At 38.1% G+C, this 21,895-nt stretch overlaps 1 long non-coding RNA gene across 2 annotated transcripts in view; it reads left to right on the forward strand.

Annotated features, from left to right (window-relative positions):
- Window positions 1–10,149, forward strand: part of LOC124284161 — a 30,440-nt gene extending 20,291 nt beyond the window's left edge. The window contains exons 1-4 of one of the 2 annotated variants that reach the window (XR_006900484.1): window positions 5,678–5,758; window positions 8,465–8,552; window positions 9,067–9,266; window positions 10,067–10,149. This is a non-coding gene — a long non-coding RNA (uncharacterized LOC124284161). Of the gene's footprint in view, window positions 1–5,677; window positions 5,759–8,464; window positions 8,553–9,066; window positions 9,267–10,066 lie in introns of those variants that run through there. The other variant, XR_006900487.1, reaches the window with a different exon arrangement.
- The last annotated feature ends 11,746 nt before the right edge of the window (window positions 10,150–21,895 follow it).

The following is a 21,895-nucleotide window of genomic DNA, read 5'->3' on the forward strand; positions in this document are numbered from 1 at the left end:
AGACGTTGACGTTGATGAAACGGCGTCAATATTGGCCCCCGATATGGACGTCGAGAATGGAGATTGGCAGCCCGCAACCGATTTCGAATGGTCTGTGAGGACAGTCGACCTCTAAACATCTCAGCCCTGGTTCGTGTAGCCGGCAGAAATCTGTCACGTAGGTGACGTAGGACGATTTGACGGTCTTCTGCTCGTGACGTTCTGCAGTTTGTTGTAGACGACCTCGCAAGTCATACACAGTACGACGGCTGCATCCCATTGCTCTTGCGACGTCAATAACTGATCTTCCCGCTTGCAACATGCCAACGGCACGTTCATGTTGCACATTTGATAATCGTGGCATTTCAAGTACCGTTAGAACTGTGGTTTAAAAGTGTTTTTTCAATTCTTGAGGCCAATGCAAACACGTGCATATGAAGAAAACTTCGATGCGAAGATCACGTGATCGACTGCACGTGCAAAACCTGATTTGGCACTAACGTCATTTGCACGACGAATGGATGGGTTTGAGTGGGTTTTGCTAACGTTTTTCTAGAGTCGAAAGATAGGGATCCCATTTCGGATACATAGATGTATCATCAGAGAAAAATTATTTACTATTTTTCAAATTACATTTTGTGAAGTTTCTTTTTTGACTCAGTATATTTCAGAATATATTTTCAAATATACGACAACAGTTCTGGATTTTGAAAGGAAGGTTTCTGGTTTCCTAAAATAACGGATGTCGCCGGATGTTTTAAGGTCTGAGACCTTTATTAGATATATATTTCAGTGACCACATAATGTTCTCCAGCAAACAGGTTTCTTGGGAGAAAACCTGAGAACAAAATTATGGATTTTCACTGATCCATTTATATTTATTCATTCATAGCGTTTTTCCTTTTACTCCCATTAAAATCTCTTACAGCAACTAAATGAAACGTTATATTCCCTAATGATGACGCTATACATTAAACAATATTGCTGTGGATATAATGACGTGGATTCTAATTCAAATCAATTTAACTTATTTTCTGAAGAGTTTCAAGGATGTGGTCCACCCCCGGAGGTTAGGGACGCCAACACCACGTATGATGGTCACTACCAGGGAGCTGTGGCGACCTACTCCAGGTACACCTGTGACCCTGACTTCAGAGCCTGCTACAACAATGTCACAAGCTACTGTCAGTCATATGGAGCCTGGGAGAGTCTAGAAGGTCTTTGTGGACAGTCGAGGTGGAACAATCCGGTATGAAATTGATCTTTGCCTAGGTTTTTATCACTCATTAAATATAGAAAAAACTTCTACATTCTGAGAATTCTATATAAATCCTGCCAACTGTCTTTATATCAATGAGCATGTATAACAGGTTCAACATATTGTCGCAACTTATTTGAACTTCCAATATGAAACAAAGCGACCTCTGTTAACAAGAAAAGTATCCTCCAATATTTGTACGGATTTTGGAGACATTTTTGTTATGATAAATTTACATCACCGAATGCCACTGAATGGTGTATACGAAGCATTTAATAACATATCTCCCGACCAATCGATATCCTATAGTAAAATCAGAACATGTATATTAAAAATCATATTAAAAAGTTCATATCTTATTATATCTGTTTTTGGCATCTCACAAACTGGGATTTGACAAATTTAAGTGTTTGTTTGTTGTAGATTGAAGACCAGTTTTCATTTCCATGTGGCCCGCCAAGCACGTTCCGGCTGATGATCAGGGGGACACCAACAAAAGAAACAAGGTTATTGATACCGACCCTATTTGTTGTCTGCTGACCAGAGCTCGCATATCGCTGACTTGGATCATGAAAAGTAGTTCCGTTAACCAATCATATTTCTTCTCTGCTTAGCTGACCAATTAACGTTGAGAATCACTGAAAAGCACATGTGCGAGTTATCACAAAAATAGTCACCTGTGTATCCTAGCCCTTATGGGTAATAACAACGAATTATACTGCAACACAATATGTTTTAAGGCTTATATTATAAAAGGCAAAATCAATGGGTCCAATAACTGGCCCCTGCCGCAGCAGCAAGAAACTAAAAGCCATATGATAAACTTTAGTACACAGAAAATAAACGCCTTATGATATATTTTGGCACACAGAAACTAAAAGCCATGAGATACACTTTAGCACAGAGAAACTAAAAGCCATATATGTTCAGAAGTTCATCACTATGTGATCTCAATTCTTGAATCAATATTGTTGCAGAAGTATATACAAACAAGGCATCCATTCCGCACTTGGCAAGAAGACGCATGTCAAATGTGAAAAGGGCTTTGAATTGTCATTGTTATGTGTGTACAGACAGCATACTTGAAGGTATCCCATCACAAAACTTCTGATCATGGCTAATATTTGTATAAAGGTGGATAACTCTAAATTACCCGCGACCGCTGACCGCCTTTAAGATCATCCTGTGATGATAAGATGTGATAATAAGAAAGGTATGATACTTAAGGACGACAACATCTTTCTGATATGATGCAACATTATAGGTTCTTGTCTCGTTGAGGGTGCGTGAGTATGTGTTACGCCGCTTTTAGCAATATTCCAGCAATATCACGACGGGGACGCCAGAAATGGGCTTCACACATTGTACCCATGTGGTAAATCTAAACCGGGTCTTCGGCGAGGCGATCATTGCTTTACCCACTAGGCTACCCCACCGTCCCTTATCTCGCTGTGACCGAAACGTCGCATCATATTACAATAGAGAAGTTGTCATCCATAAAGTATCATACCTTCCCTAGTATTCATCAACTTGTAAAATGCTAATCAAACAGATCATAGTCCATGCTATTTTAAGGGCACTACAATCTTTTGCTGTCAACATATTCACATGAGTCTCCGCTGCCATAATAACCACGTACAAACAACAGTTGTTTATCGCTGCATTCTCAACTGTGTGACGACAGGGATGGATATTGTGATCATATCGATACATGTGTTTGCAGTTGTTGCTGTTGAATCATGTCCTCAGAAACATCCAGGCCTATGAGGTTGAAACTTCACATGTCCGTTGAAACTAATGACCACACGTAAATTTGTTCGAATCCATTATTATAATGACCACCAGAATGGTCACTCTTTTGGAAAAAAACCCCATATTTTACCCGTGAAGACCTCGGTTAGAATTGGTCTTCAGGAACCAATGCTTGTCGTTATGTGGTGGTCAGGCTCACTGACACATGTCATAGTATCACTTGCGGAGATTAAAGCTCATGCTGTTGATCACTGGATTGGCTGGTCCAGACTTGAATGTTTACAGACTGTGTCGTACAGCTGTAATACTGCTGAATGAAGCGTCAAACATATACATACTCCAAACATACAATCTGCAATCGAGTTTAGGAGAGTTTTTTATTGGTGCAGAAAGGGTTTTGTCGTTTCTATTCACACATATTATGTTTATAATTATCTCAATTGGCTTATGTGTAGTTATCTGTGATCTCAATTTTTTTCATTTGTTCAAAGCTATTTTGTAAGTTTACATTGATTGTACCCATGTGTTTTGACCATACTTTCCAAAAACCTTTGACTGTATAACTTCTCTCGAATTCAGTTTCTTGCAGAAACTTTTATGATCCTAATTGAAATCTAATTTAAGTGTGAGGCCGCATTTCTGTTCCTGCCACATGAAGGATGCTAAGATGCTGTGTCAGTGTTTCTAAATACAAACAATTATTGAATATGAAATATAAAGAAAAATTGTAATTTATCCTTGTTGGCATTACTGTACACCTGCATGTGAAAGTTGTTCTGTGCCAAACTTCATTTCTTTTACATCACCATTACAGATGGCGTATCGAGATAAAGAGGGAAGCAAATAACTTGTTTTACTCCGACTTCCGCTTTTACTATCACCCACACAGGACGGTGACCGCTATGAACACTGCGTTTGGAGGGCACGTAAGTCGAAAACAATTCAAGTAAATTTAAACTTACTATTGGTTTTAACTGCAGTATATATGTTATTTTAATATGTGGCTCGATTGCCAACATTGCTAACATCTGAAGGGAGCATTGGCACTGTTAGTCCCCATGGTCCCTAGTATGGTGATCTACCTTTAGTTGTTGGTGATCTATAGCCTGTTTTTATATTGTAAATCCAACTAGGGTCCAAGCAGGTAGCAAGGCACCGTTAGTCCCCATGGTCCATAGTATGGTGATCTACCTTCGGTTGTTGGTGATCTATAGCCTGTTTTTTATAATACATGTATAATGTCCTAATTTGTATCTACTTTTAATTCGCATTCTAGTTTTGAATCTCTAACTGTGATATTCGACTTCTTTTACTGTCCTTTGTACGTATTTAAACTTGTTTTTATTTCATGAATACATTTACAAATTCCAGTTGTATGACAGGATATAGTCAGGATGTGGCTGAAATACTGCCGATGTGACTTTAAATTTTAACTCACTCACTCACTGACACGCTTTTGCTATCGATGTAAGCCTTCAGATCGTTGCTACGTACGTTTCGAAGCCAAGACTGGCGAAGGCTCCAAGGTTAGTGGTGATTGTTCCATTTTAAAAGAACCAAACATCTCTCCATAAAAGTAATCATCGATGCCATTGTTTCCGAGATTTGGACAACAAACAAGCAGAAGAGTAGTCTCACGTAAATGTTGAAACACCACAGAAATTAAGCAATTTTCAAATAACTCAAATGCTTTTACGAATACATTACTGGCAAACATACTAAAAACCTAAATATTGGTCCATTATCATAGACATAGATTAATAATAATACCCATGATTCAAAATACTGTCTAAAATTTCGATGCTTACGGACGTATCCGAGTATTGCCGAACATGGGAAAAAGTAGATCCGGCTGCCGTGCAGAACGGAATTTGCCTAAGGTGGCCGTATGGCATGTCTGTATTGCTATCGTAAGATTAAATAGGTTTGCAATAAAATGGACTTTTCTTATGGAAGTGTGTTTTGTCTCTTATCATTTCCTAATGTTCGCAACAATTAGAATAGATTTATTGTAAAAAAGACTATAAAGAAGTATGTTCCGCTTTAAGTGTCTTGAAAATTAATTTTAATGTATTATCTGTAACGTGGATTGATTTCACGAAAGTGCTTTAAAGAAATCATTTTCGATTTCTGTTAATCAAACACATTTGAGCTAAAAGATTCTTTTATCCTGCATGTACATTCTTGCGTATGTTCTCAAATACTTGCGTTCTTGAGAGCCCAGGAATTTAAACTAAATTCAACCGAATCACAAGAAATATGATATGCTTTTCAATATATTGATTGCTATGGAGGAAAACATTCCAAACAGGTTGTTTCCCATACTGATGTTCCCAGCTTAAACATTTATACAATTAATGCATGCCATTAACAGGCGTTGTTATTGGCAGTGTCAAAACAGCTTAATATACATAAAGACTGCCAGTAGCAGCTTGACATTCGAAGATCCATGTCGTGAAAATGTGGTCTTACTATTGCGAATTTGTTCTCCTAATCTTTGGAATCATGAAGTTAGTCAGTGGTGACAACTGTTTGGACATGGATTTTGTAGTTCACAGCGACAAGTACATGGAACACCAGGCGTTCAGAAAGTTCTGGAGTCAGTCTCCCTACACCTGTGCATCAGAGTGTCTCATGTCCTCAGCATGTCTGTCCTTTGGATTTGAGATGAAAACGCGCATCTGCCTACTGAACAGTAACATCAGTGATACTGCTAACGTTGTTGACAGAACGGGATTCCTCTTCAGTGATATTCAACACTGGCCAAAGGTTGGTGTTGGTTGACGTTTTCATCAATTACAGGCCATCGTGCCCTGAATGTCGTCAATATTTAGTAGAAAAAAGTTTCCCAGTTATAAAAAGATATGTAACATTTATCCTTCACTACAGATGTGACTCTAAATGTTAACTCACTCATTATTATATTAGCTATATGCAAAGAACATCAAATGTACGAAAAATAACTCCACAAGGCAGCAAGAATGATTTCAACTTTCGAATTGTCAACGTTCCCACTATTTCCGATATATTCCAACTTTGGTATTTACATTTCAGAGCTTTTGAACAATCGAGCAAGCTCTTTTTATCAGGAATTCAAAGAGCGTCAGATGATTTTTCTTCAGTAGTTGTTCGATCAAGGGTATAACATATCAGGGCTGGAATATTGCTGAATGCAGCAATAAACAACAAACAAAGCATCAGTAAAGCTTTCAAAACGTTATATGGTAGATATGTGGTGGACATTAAAATGTTGATGCATAAGTGACAAAAATGATATTTGATGCAATTCCCACCTTTCGCTTTAACCATATGTTTCCGAAAATTTTCAGGTGACTGCTTTGCATACTGAACCACAAAAGAAATGTCGCACCGATAGCGGTTTCTTAAAGCACACACTTTAATTCACTCTAATTAACAATCCAAACGGAGGATTGAGTTCAGACTTTGGTTAACACATTTATGGTTAACACATTTTCGGGAATCACATTTCGAGTTCACACAAACAAAAACCCCCCAAAAATGTACCATTAAGATACCCCAAAGTCAATATTGTGTGTGTCCTCCATGGGCATAGATGAAAGCGTTGCATCGTCTGTACATGGAATAAATAAGCCGGTTAATGAAGGTCATAGGCACTTGGGTAACTACTCTGTGAAATGCCTGATCGAGTCCAGCTGCAGTTGTCGGCATTGGTTGGAGGTCATTCAGTCTGCTTTGAATCTCGTCCCAAAGGTGCTCTATTGGACTCAAATCCGGACTGAGTGCAGTCTATTGTAGGGGGTTTTGATGCCATGTTGTCTTAGGAAGTCCAATGTTGCTCTGGCAGTGTTGACACAAGCGTTGTCTTGCCAGAAGATGTGACTTCTGTAATGTCCAAAATGTGGTACTACGTTGGGTATTATGACTTGGTTAATATAGCGAGCAGCTGTCACATCATTTCCTCATCCTGGACCGAGATTCTGGAACACCAAGGTGCCAACTATCTGGTTCAGACCGATTGAACCCTACACCATGATGCTTGGACCACCCCACGATTCTCTTTCAACAATACACTTATTGGGAAACAGTTCCCCATGCCTTCACCATACTCTCACTCTGCCATCGACTGTCGAAACACAATATCGGCTTTTATGAGAACAAAGTACAGTTCCCCATTGTTGATAACGCCAATTTCGATGCTGAATTGCCCATTGCAGTCGGTCTTGTGCGTAGTTATCAGCGGTGAGGACAGGACTACGATATGGTCTGTGACAGCAGAGGTTTCTTCTGCGCAAACATCGATGCACTGTATCGGCACTGATGGGTCTGCTGTGAGTCCCAATGGCCTGGCGTGCTGTTTCCGTCGCTCTGAGGAAGCGATCCTGCAGATGGTTGCGCACAATCTGTCAGTCTTGAGGTTGCGAAGGTGCGTGGACGGTCTTAGATGATGCTTGTGACCTGATACCACTCCCGCAGTCGGTAGATTGTCCTAACATGAACATTAAAATGATTCACTACCCACCGTGCAGTCTGGCCAACTTGCAAACATCCAAAGACTTGGTTCTCTCTGATCGTGACATGGCGATTGTGTCAAAACAAAAATGATTTCAGGCAAGTTTCAGACTCGCTTTCATTTGTAGGGTTGTCACGATATGCACGTGCATTATCACTTTCACGAATGTCATACGGAACGTTTCACCACGTCTGCCTTTAAGGTGCGTTTCGTCGATGTGCTCTTTCATCAGAAAAAACACAGTTTGGATTGAAACACATGTTGACAATCATTATAAAAACACTTGCAAAATCTTGCATTTGGTTCTGAAAGGGACGTTTCATTTGTGGTTCGGTATATATGTTCATGACGGCTGCCACAGGTCCGACAGAATACGCTCATATTTGTGTGAACACCTGGTAACATCACTAGTTGATAGTGATTCATAAACACATGCTCATGATATGGTCAGGATTGTACAGTCGATTCTACTTTCATCAGATGTTACTTATGGATGTGGATAGGGTTTTGTTGCTTTCATTCCAAACATGGAAGCGTTTTCTCGTATATATTTGCCTGAAGAAAAGCAAGATTTTTATTGTGAATAACACGACGTTTCAGAGTGTATGCTTGCTCAATCACCACCTGATGAAGTAGCAAGCGTACACTCCGAAACGTCGTTTTAGTCACAATAAAGAAGTTAATCGGGATCAAGGGATAAGTCTCAGTGACATGGTCAATACATTTCTTACAATCACATCAGTTATGCAACAGTTACGTAGACAGATGCTCATGATGTCGTTCACTGGATGTCTGGTCCCAACCATTTCTCTTGTTCGATGTGTACTTGAAAAATTGCTGTCAAAGGCAGAATTAAACAACATTTTTCGATGTTTGAAGGTTGAGGTGTGTCAGTTCATTGGATTTATATACATGTCCACAACACAAAAACAACAACTTTTTGAACGTCAATAAATTTTGTGTATGAACTCTTTTCTTTCTAGTCTCTCTCTGGACGATGCGCTCAAATCACATGTCACAATAACACCGGCTGTGAAGTAACTCGACTTGGTCTTGCAAGGTGTGCTCCAGGTAACCGATGTTATTCCTATTCCTCAACTACCTTTAGCAGGTGCATATAGGAAGGCTGTCTTGCATAATCCCAGTTGGAAATACTGTACATGATTTGGACTGGTTGCTGTATTGCGTTCCCGATTTATTTACTGACATAAGTAAGTAAGTAATTTTGTGCACTAGAACAACATTACCAGAGACGCAGGTGCTGAGATAACACACAGATGCAATGTAAAGATGCTAAACTTAAGTGGAATGGTAAGGCCACAATATTTCATAGAATCTAAAGGTTGAGTGTGAACAATTCCTTGTGCTGTTCTGCGCCTATATCATCATTCTTGGAGTGATGAAAACTTCGGAATGCTATTGGAAAATCATTCCCTTCAGGCCTTGGTGTTTTGCCACTTAGATTTCCAGTCAAGCTGATATCAGGTGGAATACGTACATGGTGAGTCATTGTTTTTCAAAACTACGATTAATGACATATTGACGTACATTCTAATTTTCAAGCTATATGACTTATTTTGTGAAGAGTTCCAAGGGTGTGGTCATCCCCCGGATGTGAGGGGCGCCAACACCACGTATGACGGTCACTACCTGGGAGCGGTGGCGACCTACTCCTGTGACCCGGACTTCAGAACCTGCTACAACAAAGTCATCAGCACCTGTCAGTCATCTGGAGCGTGGGAGAGTTTAGCCGGTCTTTGTGGACAGTACAGGTGGCACGATCCGGTAAGAAAATATTTCGTCTGTGTATTTTAGGATATACATTTTAGTTCTGGTATAAAAACACAGACTACACACCATCCATCCCCAGCTCTACCACCTCCAAGAGCGTATTCCGGGTTAGACTGGTACCCAGCAGCATACACACAGTCCGTTTGGGTTCAAATATGAACGATTAATGATTAAATAACTCGAAATAGGGATAAGTTCACACAACATAATTGAAACACATTGTCCTGAAAACCTCTGTACCCAACAGGATATGAAATCTGACGTTTTATGATCATTATATATTGTTCTATTTTCACGCTTCACACCAAGGGGTGACAGACGGCTGGCGGAACAGCGCCGGCTGCTTCCTGGCTAGTAGGGGTCATCTCAATATGTCACGGATCACATTCAGCCTCGCTAATATTATCAATCTCATAATCAGAATCGCCTGTGATGTTACCTACTGTCGCCACTATAGGAGGAACGGTAGCTTGATGCAGGCCATCACGTAACCAGTATCTTCGTTCTATCTCGTCCTTCACTTTGGCCACACATCGCTTCCAAACTGTTTCTCGAGTGAGCGATTGATACCTGACTGGTCAAGCTTCATGACTTGACTTGTCTTAACGTGGCTTGCCAAATAGCAGCAAAACAGTCTGAATTCTACTTTTCCAGGTCGAGTGATTCCGATCATTTCTACCATTTGTCATTTGTTCAATTTAATCAGCCTTAGCCCCACACAAGCAATCATACACGACAAACTCTGTACTAATGACATAATTTAATTATGAAATGTGGTGGTATGTCTCTTGCAGATTAAAGGCAAGTATTCATTTCCGTGTGGTCCTCCAAGCAAGTTCCGGCTGATAATCAAGGCGAAAGCAACAGCAGCTACAAGGTAAAGAATGCTGACTGTATTTGCTAAAGTCGTAATGTTTCACAATATTTTGCACATTTAGTTATTTATTTCAAACCTCATCTGTAGATCTTGTCATAAGTGAAAAGAAACTATTTTTGTAAATTCAAAAGATGACCACACAAGAACAATGAATAATCAACGAATGGTCCAGGTACGAAAATGTTTGGCAATACAACAGGTAACTACAAGCACCAAAGTAACTAAACGGTTAAGTAACTAACCTGTTATGTATGTAAATACAGCAATGGATGAGTGCATTCATTGTCATGATGGCAAGATTTTGAAAAGCAGATTTATGGACATTGCTGTCATTTTGCTGGACATTTCTTGTTTTACCACGGAATGTAAACGACAAACACAGATGATATTATATATACATGGTTAAAATAGCAGTTGCATGTACACTGGAGACTGTAGACAATAGAGAATCTATACATGGAATGTAAATTGCAAACCAGTGTATTACAGTATTTATATCAGTGAAGGTAAACCGAGAACAATATTCCATACACCACAGTTTCATTTTATAATTCGGTGTGACAATTTGTTTACCATTGTGAAACCTATGCATAATATATTTTGAGAATAGTTATCTTTGTTATAAGAAAGAATACATACTGCAGAAAACAAATTAAAGAACAAGTTGACACTTTGTAGACGATGTTGGAAAAACAGTTAAATTAAGTTATGGCCGGTTTCTTCCAGTTAGTAAAAGATGGTGTCAGCATTCACAACTTCACGGAGAGAGTTCCTGGGGCAAAGCCTGACCACCTTTCAATTTTGGGCGACGTCTCTGTTAGTATGATGAAGTTGATGTCTTAACCGAACCTCTCGAGAGCAACAGGTGACCTTCACCTCTTTGATGACCAAGGCTAACAGAGATGTTTCTTGTCTCATACCGGACAGTGATTGTATTACATCACACTAAAGTTTCTGAAAGGCGTCTCTGTTATGAGTATGATCGAGTTGATGTCTTGAACGATCTACCCGAGAGCAACACTTCATAACTTGGATCATCAAGGCGAACGCAGATGTTTTGTTTCGAGACAGTGAACACCAAGGTTGAATGTGTTCAAACTTACCTTAACTTTGGGTAAAGTACCTTATGTTTTCTTTAGAATGAAAAACGAACAAAAATGTGAATAGATTCTGGCAAGCGGGCTTGGGGGCGGACAAGAGAGTGAACTTGGTAAATGGGAGGTATGGCTAATACCCTTATTTAATTCTTAATTAACAGAAGTGTAGGCCATCGGCCCAAAACTACATAGGTTACATTGTACATGGGAAAACATGGTGTGTACAGTACAAATTAATTATTTAATATCTTATATACATTGCATGATAAATAAAGCTGGCTAAGTTATTGATAAGTTTAAAATCTGATGATGACATGAGGAATTTAAATTTAAATTTACTTGGATTGGTACAATAGGTTTTAGATAAATGGTTTAAGCGGAGCTGATTAAAAATTTGACCACACGAGAAGAAAATGGTATTCATCCTCAATATAACCTTCATCGCATCGTAAACATCATTTCTATTTATAATATAATACCTTTCAGTTTCAATACGTAACTGATGTGGAAAACATCTAAACTGTAATGTTAATTACTTTTAAATACAATTCCCTGGAAAATGATATGTTGAAGTAAGAATACGACATAGATTTGCTGTCATTTTGAAGTGAACTATACCAATTCTATTCATGAATACATTTAAGCTGACAAATTCACATAAAAACGAGGTAGGAAAATAAACAAATTGCTGATCGTGAACAAAACCAAAACAGACCTCGACACTTCGAAGCCAACTTTATTATGTAAAGCCTTTAACATCATGTTATAACATTTTTTGGAATGGCGAGAACCAGGCATACTTAATAATGTTACCAATACTTTATTACCCTTTTGTATGCTAGGATATATAAGGGATACCACCCACAATCACCACGAGCTATATGATTAAGTGTAGACATCTTAACGCCTAAAAACTGTTTGCAAGCCAATGTATGCACAGATTCAATATAATCATTCTGACAGAATCCCCAGACCTCGGCACCATAGAGCAAAATAGTAGCTGTTGTATCAAGTATCTTAAAGTATAATTCATGAGATATATTACCTAGCTTACTTAATATTTTAAGAACATCATTAAAGTCTTTTTACTTTGCTGCATTAGAACGTAGACTAGACCAAGACAAACCCCTTGTAAATGTTATATCTAGATACTTATACGAAGTTTCTACTTTCAGTTTTCTACCATTATAAAATCAATATCTACCATTATAACATCGATGCGCTTCTGTAGCCCTCCAATAGTATCAGATATAAGTACGATGTCATCAGCGAAAGTAGAATATATATCTGAATAACATCAGGATGTAACTGAGTACCTAGACATGAACTTCATTCTGCCTCAACAGCCAACTCGTTGGATGAACAGATGGACTGTATAGTTTGAACCATTTTGGGAGAAACACCTCTTGATTTCAAACTGCCTATAATTTCAAACGACTTACTCTATCGAATGCCTTAGCAAAAGCCACGAACAAATAATAAAGTTAAACCTTTTGCTTACTAAGATACCTATGGATAATGGAATGGCGAGAACCAGGCATACTTAATAATGTTACCAATACTTTATTACCCTTTTTGTATGCTAGGATATATAAGGGATACCACCCACAATCACCACGAGCTATATGATTAAGTGTAGAGATCTTAACGCCTAAAAACTGTTTGCAAGCCAATGTATGTACAGATTCAATATAATCATTCTGACAGAATCCCCAGACCTCGGCACCATAGAGCAAAATAGTAGCTGTTGTATCAAGTATCTTAAAAGTATAATTCATGAGATATATTACCTAGCTTACTTAATATTTTAAGAACATCATTAAAGTCTTTTTACTTTGCTGCATTAGAACGTAGACTAGACCAAGACAAACCCCTTGTAAATGTTATATCTAGATACTTATACGAAGTTTCTACTTTCAGTTTTCTACCATTATAAAAACAATATCTACCATTATAACATCGATGCGCTTCTGTAGCCCTCCAATAGTATCAGATATAAGTACGATGTCATCAGCGAAAGGTAGAATATATATCTGAATAACATCAGGATGTAACTGAGTACCTAGACATGAACTTCATTCTGCCTCAACAGCCAACTCGTTGGATGAACAGATGGACTGTATAGTTTGAACCATTTTGGGAGAAACACCTCTTGATTTCAAACTGCCTATAATTTCAAACGACTTACTCTATCGAATGCCTTAGCAAAAGCCACGAACAAATAATAAAGTTAAACCTTTTGCTTACTAAGATACCTATGGATAATGGGATGGCGAGAACCAGACTTACATAATAACTTAACCAATACTTTATTACCATTTTGTATGCTAGGATATACATGTATAGGGGATACCGCCCACATTCACCACGAGCTATGTAAGTAGGTGTAGAGGTCTTAATGCCTAAAAACCGTTTGAATGCCAATGTATGAACAGATTCAATATAATCATTCTGACAGAATCCTCAGATCTCATCACCATAGAATAAAATAGTAGCTATTGTTATATCAAATATTATGAAGTTCTACCTAGCTTACTTAATATTTTAAGAAAACCAAATAAAGTCTTTTTACACTGCTGCATTAGAGCAATGACTAGACCAAGACAAACCCCTTGTAAATGTTATATCTAGACACCTATACGAAGTTACTACTTCCAATTTTCTACCATTGTATAAAGAACTTTCTATTTTTGATAAGATACCACCTTTCTGAAAAACGACAACTTTTGTATTATCCAACTTGACCTCGATGCCATATTGTATACAAAACGTTTCTGAAACATTGATGCGCTTCTGTAGCCCTCTAATAGTCTCAGATATAACTACGATGTCATCAACGAAAAGCAGAAAAAAATATCTGAATAACATCAGGATGTAATTGAATACCTGGACCTGAACTTCGTTCTACCTCAACAGCCAACTTGTTGATAAAAAAGAAAACAACAGGCAGTTTAGGACGCAGCGATGACGAACACCACGTGAACAAGGGGAAAATCCTGACAACATTTTAAACATTTCACCTCTTGATATTACAACTGGCCATAATTTCAAACGATTTACACTGTCGAATGCCTTAGCAAAAGCCACGAACACACAATAACGTTTAACCTTTTGCTTACTAAGATACCTATGGATAAGAGACAGAAGGATAAAGATATTATCATTTGTAATAAGTTATTTGATAGGGGATATACACCGTATGCAAAAACTGTAAACTTACCGATGGTTTTTGAGAATGAAAAATGAAGAGAATGTAAATGAGATTAGGGAGGTAAAATAAAAATGTATAGATTTTGGCGAGTTGGCTTGGGGGCGGACAAGACAGTGAACGTGGTAATTGGGAGGTACATGTATGGCTAATAAATAAGGTAAGGCACCGTAGGACTTTAATTGACTTACTCTAGAGTTAAGCTGTGGTTATAAGATAAAGTGGACCTACTAAATATAAAAGGGGGCTAAATCTAAGTCTGAGCTTAAAAGGCTTGGCAAGAGGAGGCGAAGCAGGGCACCTGACGTGTGTGTGGCCTTGGTTGGTTTGTTGTGTAGAGCCGCACTCAGCAATATTTCAGCAATATGGCGGCAGTCTGTAAATTCAGTCTGGACCAGACAATCCAACGATCAATAAAACAAGCATCTATCTACGCAACTGGGATCCGATGACATGTGTCAACCACGTGAAGAAGCCTGACCACCTGATCCCTTTGGTCACCTCTTACGACAAGCATGGGTTACTGAAGACCAATTCTAACCCGGATTTTCACGGGTCTCTAAGCAGTATGCGTGCGTGTGCGTGCGTGCGTGTGTGTGTGTGCCCTTGACGTGTGGCTGTATGGGTTAACAGGCCAATAGAAAATGGGTGTCGGCATGGTGTATGGTTGTTGTCGTGGACGTCGTAGAAGACGTACAATTAGATCCCGATCCTAACTGTTAAAGAGTATTCTGGGTGATTGAGTGTTAAGTTAAGTTTATTTGGGAGAGTTAGAAGTTTGTTTAAGAGTGAGGTTTTTTAATTAACATATGACGTTGAAATTAGCATTGAGAATGTTAAGGTTATAAAGTAGGTTGATGTTGTTTCTGGGTTTTTTTGTGGGGTTTGTATGTTTTAGTTGGAGCTGGGAGGGCTTGTATAACTGACATCTGGTGAATATATGGTTGATATTTCCTTGTGTTATGCAGGGTGTGCACTGTCCATCTGAGTGTTTCTTTTGTTTGTACAGGTTGTGGTGGAGGTTTGTTTGTCCTGAAATGATTCAGTTGATGCACTTAGCTATTTGTGGTCTGTGGGATAAGTTGATTGTTTTTTGTCGATTTGGATTTGATGTTGTTGAAAAGATGTTTGAACGTTCATATTGTGAGATGGGTAAGATGTTTGGCTGTTGTGTCTTCAATGTCGATTGAAGGCTGAGATGATGATGAAATCATTTTGCTAATGGTGTTAATAAATTGAATTGCAGTCAAGATGTGTAATAATTGTACAGTGTTTGGTGTTTTGTGGTTGATGCAGTGGAGGATTGTGGTGATTTCTTCTTGGTTGTGCCTATTTAATTCTGGTTTTTACGTAATTTATTGAGGTGGAGGATGTCCAGTAAGAGTTATCGCCCCCGATTTTGGCTGTGGAGATAGTTTTGATATTATCCGGGAATATATCGTCAATCATGAAGTGAAAGAGAGATGCCGATACGATACTTCCTTGTGGTGTTCCATTAGGCACTATGAGTCTGAAATAGTGTATGAGTTTACTGTTATGTTTCTGTTATTTAGAAATGAATGAATTGAATTTAGAAATGAAATTTAGAATACTCCTGTCTATGGCTTTTTTTTGGAGGTTTTAAATTAGGCCGTTGTGCTAAACCGTTGTGTCGAATGTTTGCTGAAATTTAACCCCAAAAATGTTTTTGTGTGTGTCTGTGTGCAAAGTCACTCGTGAAACATATAGAAGTGGAACTAGTAAAGTGATATTGATTTCGACGGTGTATTTTGTTTCCCTGTAAGTGTGGATGAATAATATGACAATCAAAATTACCTTACTCATTGTATTTGTAATAGTTCTGTTAATTTTGTGTAAAACATACATTCATGCAATTTTGTCACCAACCGTCTGTGGCACCTCATTTTGGATATATGTACACAATCTTGTTGTGCTGTTTTGTGTTGTTGGTTGCACAGTCGTGTTTATAAACAAAACCCTCATATCTATAAAACGTGTTAGAAAGCATTCTTCTGAAAATATATGTTTTGTCATATAATTCTGAAGAGCTTCTTTGCTCAAAGATTAATTTTGAATATAAGTTCGAATTTACAATGTATTTGTCTGGTCTTTAGCAATGTATTGAAATGTCTTTGACACTTAAGAGTAATAAATCATGCAAAGCACATGCATTTTTAACTATTGTTCTTAACATGTCAGATTTGGTCTACGTTATCTTAAAATTCCAGTTTAGATGTTACTTTTTCAGTTTTAGTTTCTCTTTTACTCTGTTTTGTTTGCCTATTGGAGGTTCCCTCATGCCAGCCTGCAATACCACGTGGTCTGAATAGGCTACAATGCTCATTTACTGTGGAGCTACCGAGATGATCAAATTCAGCATCTGTCTGTTTGTTTGCTGTTTAACGCTGCAAACGCTTCGGCAATGTTTGAGTTGTGTGATGGCGGTCTGTAACGCAATCGAGTCTGGACCTGACAATGCAGTGATTGGCATCACTAGCATCGATCTGTGTATATTCACGGTTCAAATTCAGCAATAACATGTGTTATATTTGGTATGACACTTTCTTAGTAAAGTACAGTATCTAGTACTTTTGTTGGGTTGAGTCCCATCGGGGCTAATAAATTGAATAAATTGTGCACTAGCACGTCTGTGAGCAGTACCTGTTGCAACTATATTATAAATCTTTATTCTATTTTGCATGTCGAACATGTTTGGTATTAATGTCAAGGAACGACAAAAATACACAAAAATTAGGATTCCCAAAATACCCGTAGAATTTGCTAAAAATTTAGTAATCTAACAGTTGCGTTTGGGTCAAAATTTTACTTTTCTTTTGAGTTTTACTTTGTCTATTCCTATGGCTCCACCATTCCTATGGCTCCAGCCTTGGGTGTATATGTTTCACAACTATTGAAGGACACTGGAACATGCTCCATTCACTACGATGTAAAAGAGCGTCGTACAACTCTTGCTGAGAGGGTGTTTGATCAATGATATCATAGGTCTCATTCAAAGCTTTGAAACATGTTGATGTTAGATCTGGGGAGGAAATTTGACAGGACATCTCACCTTTTCGCGAGCAGCTGGTATCATCACTGATAGTACTCATGTCGCAGTCATACTAGTGTTTTTGTACCTCATGTATTGAAGGTGAAGATATGGTAGGGGAGAAGGGTTTGGCAACTTGGATACAGACGGGAAAAAACAATCTATCATAAGTCACAAGGAGGATTGGAGGGTTTGGGATGTAATGTAATTGTATACTGAAGAGACAGTTTAATGCGCTTTTGCTTTAAGGTCGGCTCATTTGCCTCCACATAAATGCTATTTACATTAGTTGTCAAAAATTCACCCAAACATTATCTGAGTGGATTGTGTCTAGTGTTTTTAGATTACTATTGCAGGCTTCAGAATATACAATAGAACAATAGTCCAATTTAGAGCGAATCAGTGATCTATATACATGTAAGTGGAAGGTTGGAATGGTGGTCGAAACCAGTCCCAGAAACTAGGCCTCCTTCACAACCATTATTAGCGTGCCATCTACAAATAATTCGGGGGTATTTACGGGGCTAATAGGTTCGGCAGAAATGTATACATTTGGTCATTATCAGTGGAAATTTAAGTGATTAAAAAGGACCATTTATGAATCTTATTTCATCACATCTGCATATTTTTATCACGACATGAGTCATTAAATCAGTCACAGATGATTAAGTCACTTAACACTTTGAACACTATTTATTTTAATGCCTTACAAAGTAGCAGGCAAAATATTGACTTGTAGAACCCCCTGATCCTGATTTTAACTTGAAATTGTCTGCCTGAGATATAAAGTGAGGCAAACGGCCTGTTAACAGAAAGTCTTTTTAAACACCATGCTCCCATGTTGTATCATGTTCCCAGGTCGAAAAAGATTGATACAGCATGCTGGTTATTTACAATGGATTTTTATGAACGATTCCAACCGAACCAAATGGTCATTAGTACTTCTGTTTGCAATAAGATTTTTGGCTTCCAGAAACAATACGAGAATTATTGACCATGCGTTCCATGGGTTCGCAAAAAACATCTACTTAATGAAATAGGCCTGTAGTTTTTTTGGATCTGTATGAACCCGGTCAGGCATTGGTACAACAAGGGCATGACACCACAAAGAAGGAAAGCGTCCTGTGGTAGAAATATGACAAAAAATGTTGACATTTGTATTGGGTAAATGTAAAAAGGGATACTATCAGCTGCCGTTGTCGTATCATGAGTATAACACTTCATTATAGTATTTGTACCTTTGCCCTTGGTTCTCTGTATCATGTTCCACACCTTCGTCATTGGCATAGGTGATTTAATCATTGATAGAAAGTTCTTCCAAAGATTGACGCTTACTTTGTTTAAAAGTACGACTACAAATGTGTACCAAATTTATATTATGAACTGCAGGATGGTGGCAAAAGTATTTCTCTGCCTTCATCCTACACTTCCTAGCTGGTTTATGATCGCCAGTAAGAGATGGTTTACGAATATGTGGTTTAGCAGAAGTCTCAGGAATAGTTTGTTTCATCGGCTATATTCGTTAGTTTATCAAAGAACAACTGAATAGGATCCAGAGCATTGACAAAATGATCAGATTCCAATTGTCGGTACAAAGTGTCTGAAGTAATGGCCAATTAGCCTTCTTAAATTCCACCTTGTTGCAGGTGGATCATAATTCGGGTTTTTAACTGAAAGTATAATGGGAAAATGGTCACTTCCACACAAATATAAGCGACAAAATCCTTTCCACATCCATACGAAATCTCTGCTTAAAGCAGAGTTGATTGTACAGTTGTATTACAGCTGTACGATGTGGTTTGTAAACAAATCGAGTCTGGACAAGTCCTCATGGGCTGACCATTCAAATTCGTTAAAAATATTTGGATTTGTGAACGACAGCTCGAGTGCAGAATACATCCGAGTGTAAATGTGTAACTGATCCATCATTAAATATGCATAAATTATTATTTGAAATGAAGTACTCAAGATCTTTACCTTTATTGTTAGTACCGGTACTTCCCTGTACCTGCTGAAAACCTGAAGATGGAGATATGTACAAAGAACAAAGTGTGAAGGATATTTGTAAAATCAGACGGACAGCAACAGCCTGAAGATTACTTGTAAGAGGGACAGGGTTATAAGCGACACCCTGTCTCAACAATATGGAGGAGCCGCTATTAGTAGCTATATCACCAGGAGGCGAAAAATGGTGGTAAGAATTAAATTGATTTGAGCCAGGATTTGGAGCCATGTCCAAAACGTCTGACATGTATAACATCGGAGTGGAGTAGGTATATACAGCTCCGCTTCGATATTGAAATAACCAGCTTTATTGATGTAGGAACTGTGCTCATTGGAAAAGTAAACACTTAGGTGTAGCTAGGAACAGCTCTACTGTCACGTTTCTGCACCGTGAAGCGCTTGACAGAAGTGACATTTTGATCTTTAAGTTCAGCAACTAGTTCTTCTACTGACTGTTACGGTTAATAATTTGCCGCAACAAAAGGTTTAAGAGTCCCCTTTGAACCAGCAAAATAGAACACAGACAAGTCTAAAATATTCAATAATATATTGAACGAACAATGAGCATGCTACAATGAATGTCAATACAGATATCTAGTACAATGCAATTGAGTTACAAATCTAAAATGTTGGGTCACAAATATAAAACATTAACTCACCGGAGTCTTGACATTTACAGTGAGAACAGGTATACTGATTGAAGTTTTTTACAATTACAACAGGTGAATATAGGCAAGCACGATCGCTCTTGCATTCTAGCAACGCTAGGCTCCCTCATTATTCCCTCAGAACGATGCAGGATTTTCTCAAACCAACGACCGGAAGTCAAAACAAAATAAAGCCAGTTACTGAAGTGCAATCAAAAAGGCGTGTCGCTACAAATACTATTCCCATTGAACATATATGATGTGAGATGCAAGCCACAACCCACACTCAAAACTTTAAACACTGTGCCCCATAATAATTATCACTTAATCAAATGACAAAAATCCCACTCTCGTAACATGACGTACAGTTTTCTCCGAAATTATTGAGAACATCTTTGTTTCATAATACTGATAATAGAGTTATAAAATAGATGTTACCTTATGTAGTGAGGTACTCAATATGAGAGGCTTAAGAATAAACCTTACTAAGAGGTATCTCCTCACGTGTAGCAGACTGCTTCCTTTGTTGACATGGCAGATTTGACAGCAGAAGAGTGAGTGACTCCTCGGCAATATTTGAGCCATATAGTGACGAGAAATGTTGTACATACACAATAAATACATGTAATTAAATAACCAGTCATCGTCGGACTGTAAAATAACTAGAATATCACAAAAAGAGTGAGTGAGTGAGTGAGTTAAAATTGTACATCGCATCGGCAATATTACAGCCATATAGCGATGAAGTTAATCAATTTAAAATATCTGACAGCAGAAGAGAAAAGAAAGCTGGTTGCAGATGGTTTTGAAAGGGGTGTGACTAATGCAAAAGAGTTAGCTGGGAGACATGACATTCCTCTGTCTACAGTATACAGAACTTTGAAGAATATTCAGTCAGAAATTGGGATTCATCTGAAGGAATTTCAGATCTTTCTCAATAATTACTGGGAATTTTACTCCTAGACAGAAAACAGAGCGATATGAACACAATAATAACATATAACTACCATAATCATATAATATAAATGACATCAAACCCTGTTAATGGATAAGGCCCGTGAAAATCCGGGTTAGAATTGGTCTTCAGTAACCACTTCGTAAAAGGCGACTAATGGGACCGGATTGACACCTGTCATCGTATCCCAGTTGCACAGAACGATGTTCATGCTGTTGATCACTGGATCGTCTGGTCCAGACTCGATTATTTACAGATCGCCACAATATAGCTGGAATATTGCTGAGTGCGGCGTTAAAATACAACCAAACCCAATAACCAAAATATAGAACTGCTGTCAATCATTACAAATAGCTAAGTTCATCAACAAAATCATTTCAGGACAAACAAATCTCAATCACAACCTGTACAATCCAAAGAAACACCTAGATGGACAAAGAACACACTGCATAGCACAGGCATATACCAACCATATATTCACTATATGCCAGTTATACAAACCCTCCTGGCTACAGTTATCCCCACAAAATACAGAAACGTCAACCTACTCTTTTACCTACACAATTGGATGTACGGTGTTAATTGATCAATTAATTGATTGGCCTACTTTTGGAATTATATGCTGAAAATAAATCTTCATATTGGAAATTATTACGTTATATTGTTAAAAACCCGGGCTCTACTTCGCATATTCCTCCTCTCAAGCAGAATATTGATGATGAATTCCCAACGCTGTTTTCTCATTTAGAAAAAGCTGAAAAACTTAATACATATTTCGAATCAATA

This window comes from Haliotis rubra, unplaced genomic scaffold (genome assembly GCF_003918875.1).
Source record: "Haliotis rubra isolate DU_JTF1 unplaced genomic scaffold, ASM391887v1 Scf11, whole genome shotgun sequence".
Lineage (NCBI taxonomy): Eukaryota > Metazoa > Mollusca > Gastropoda > Lepetellida > Haliotidae > Haliotis > Haliotis rubra.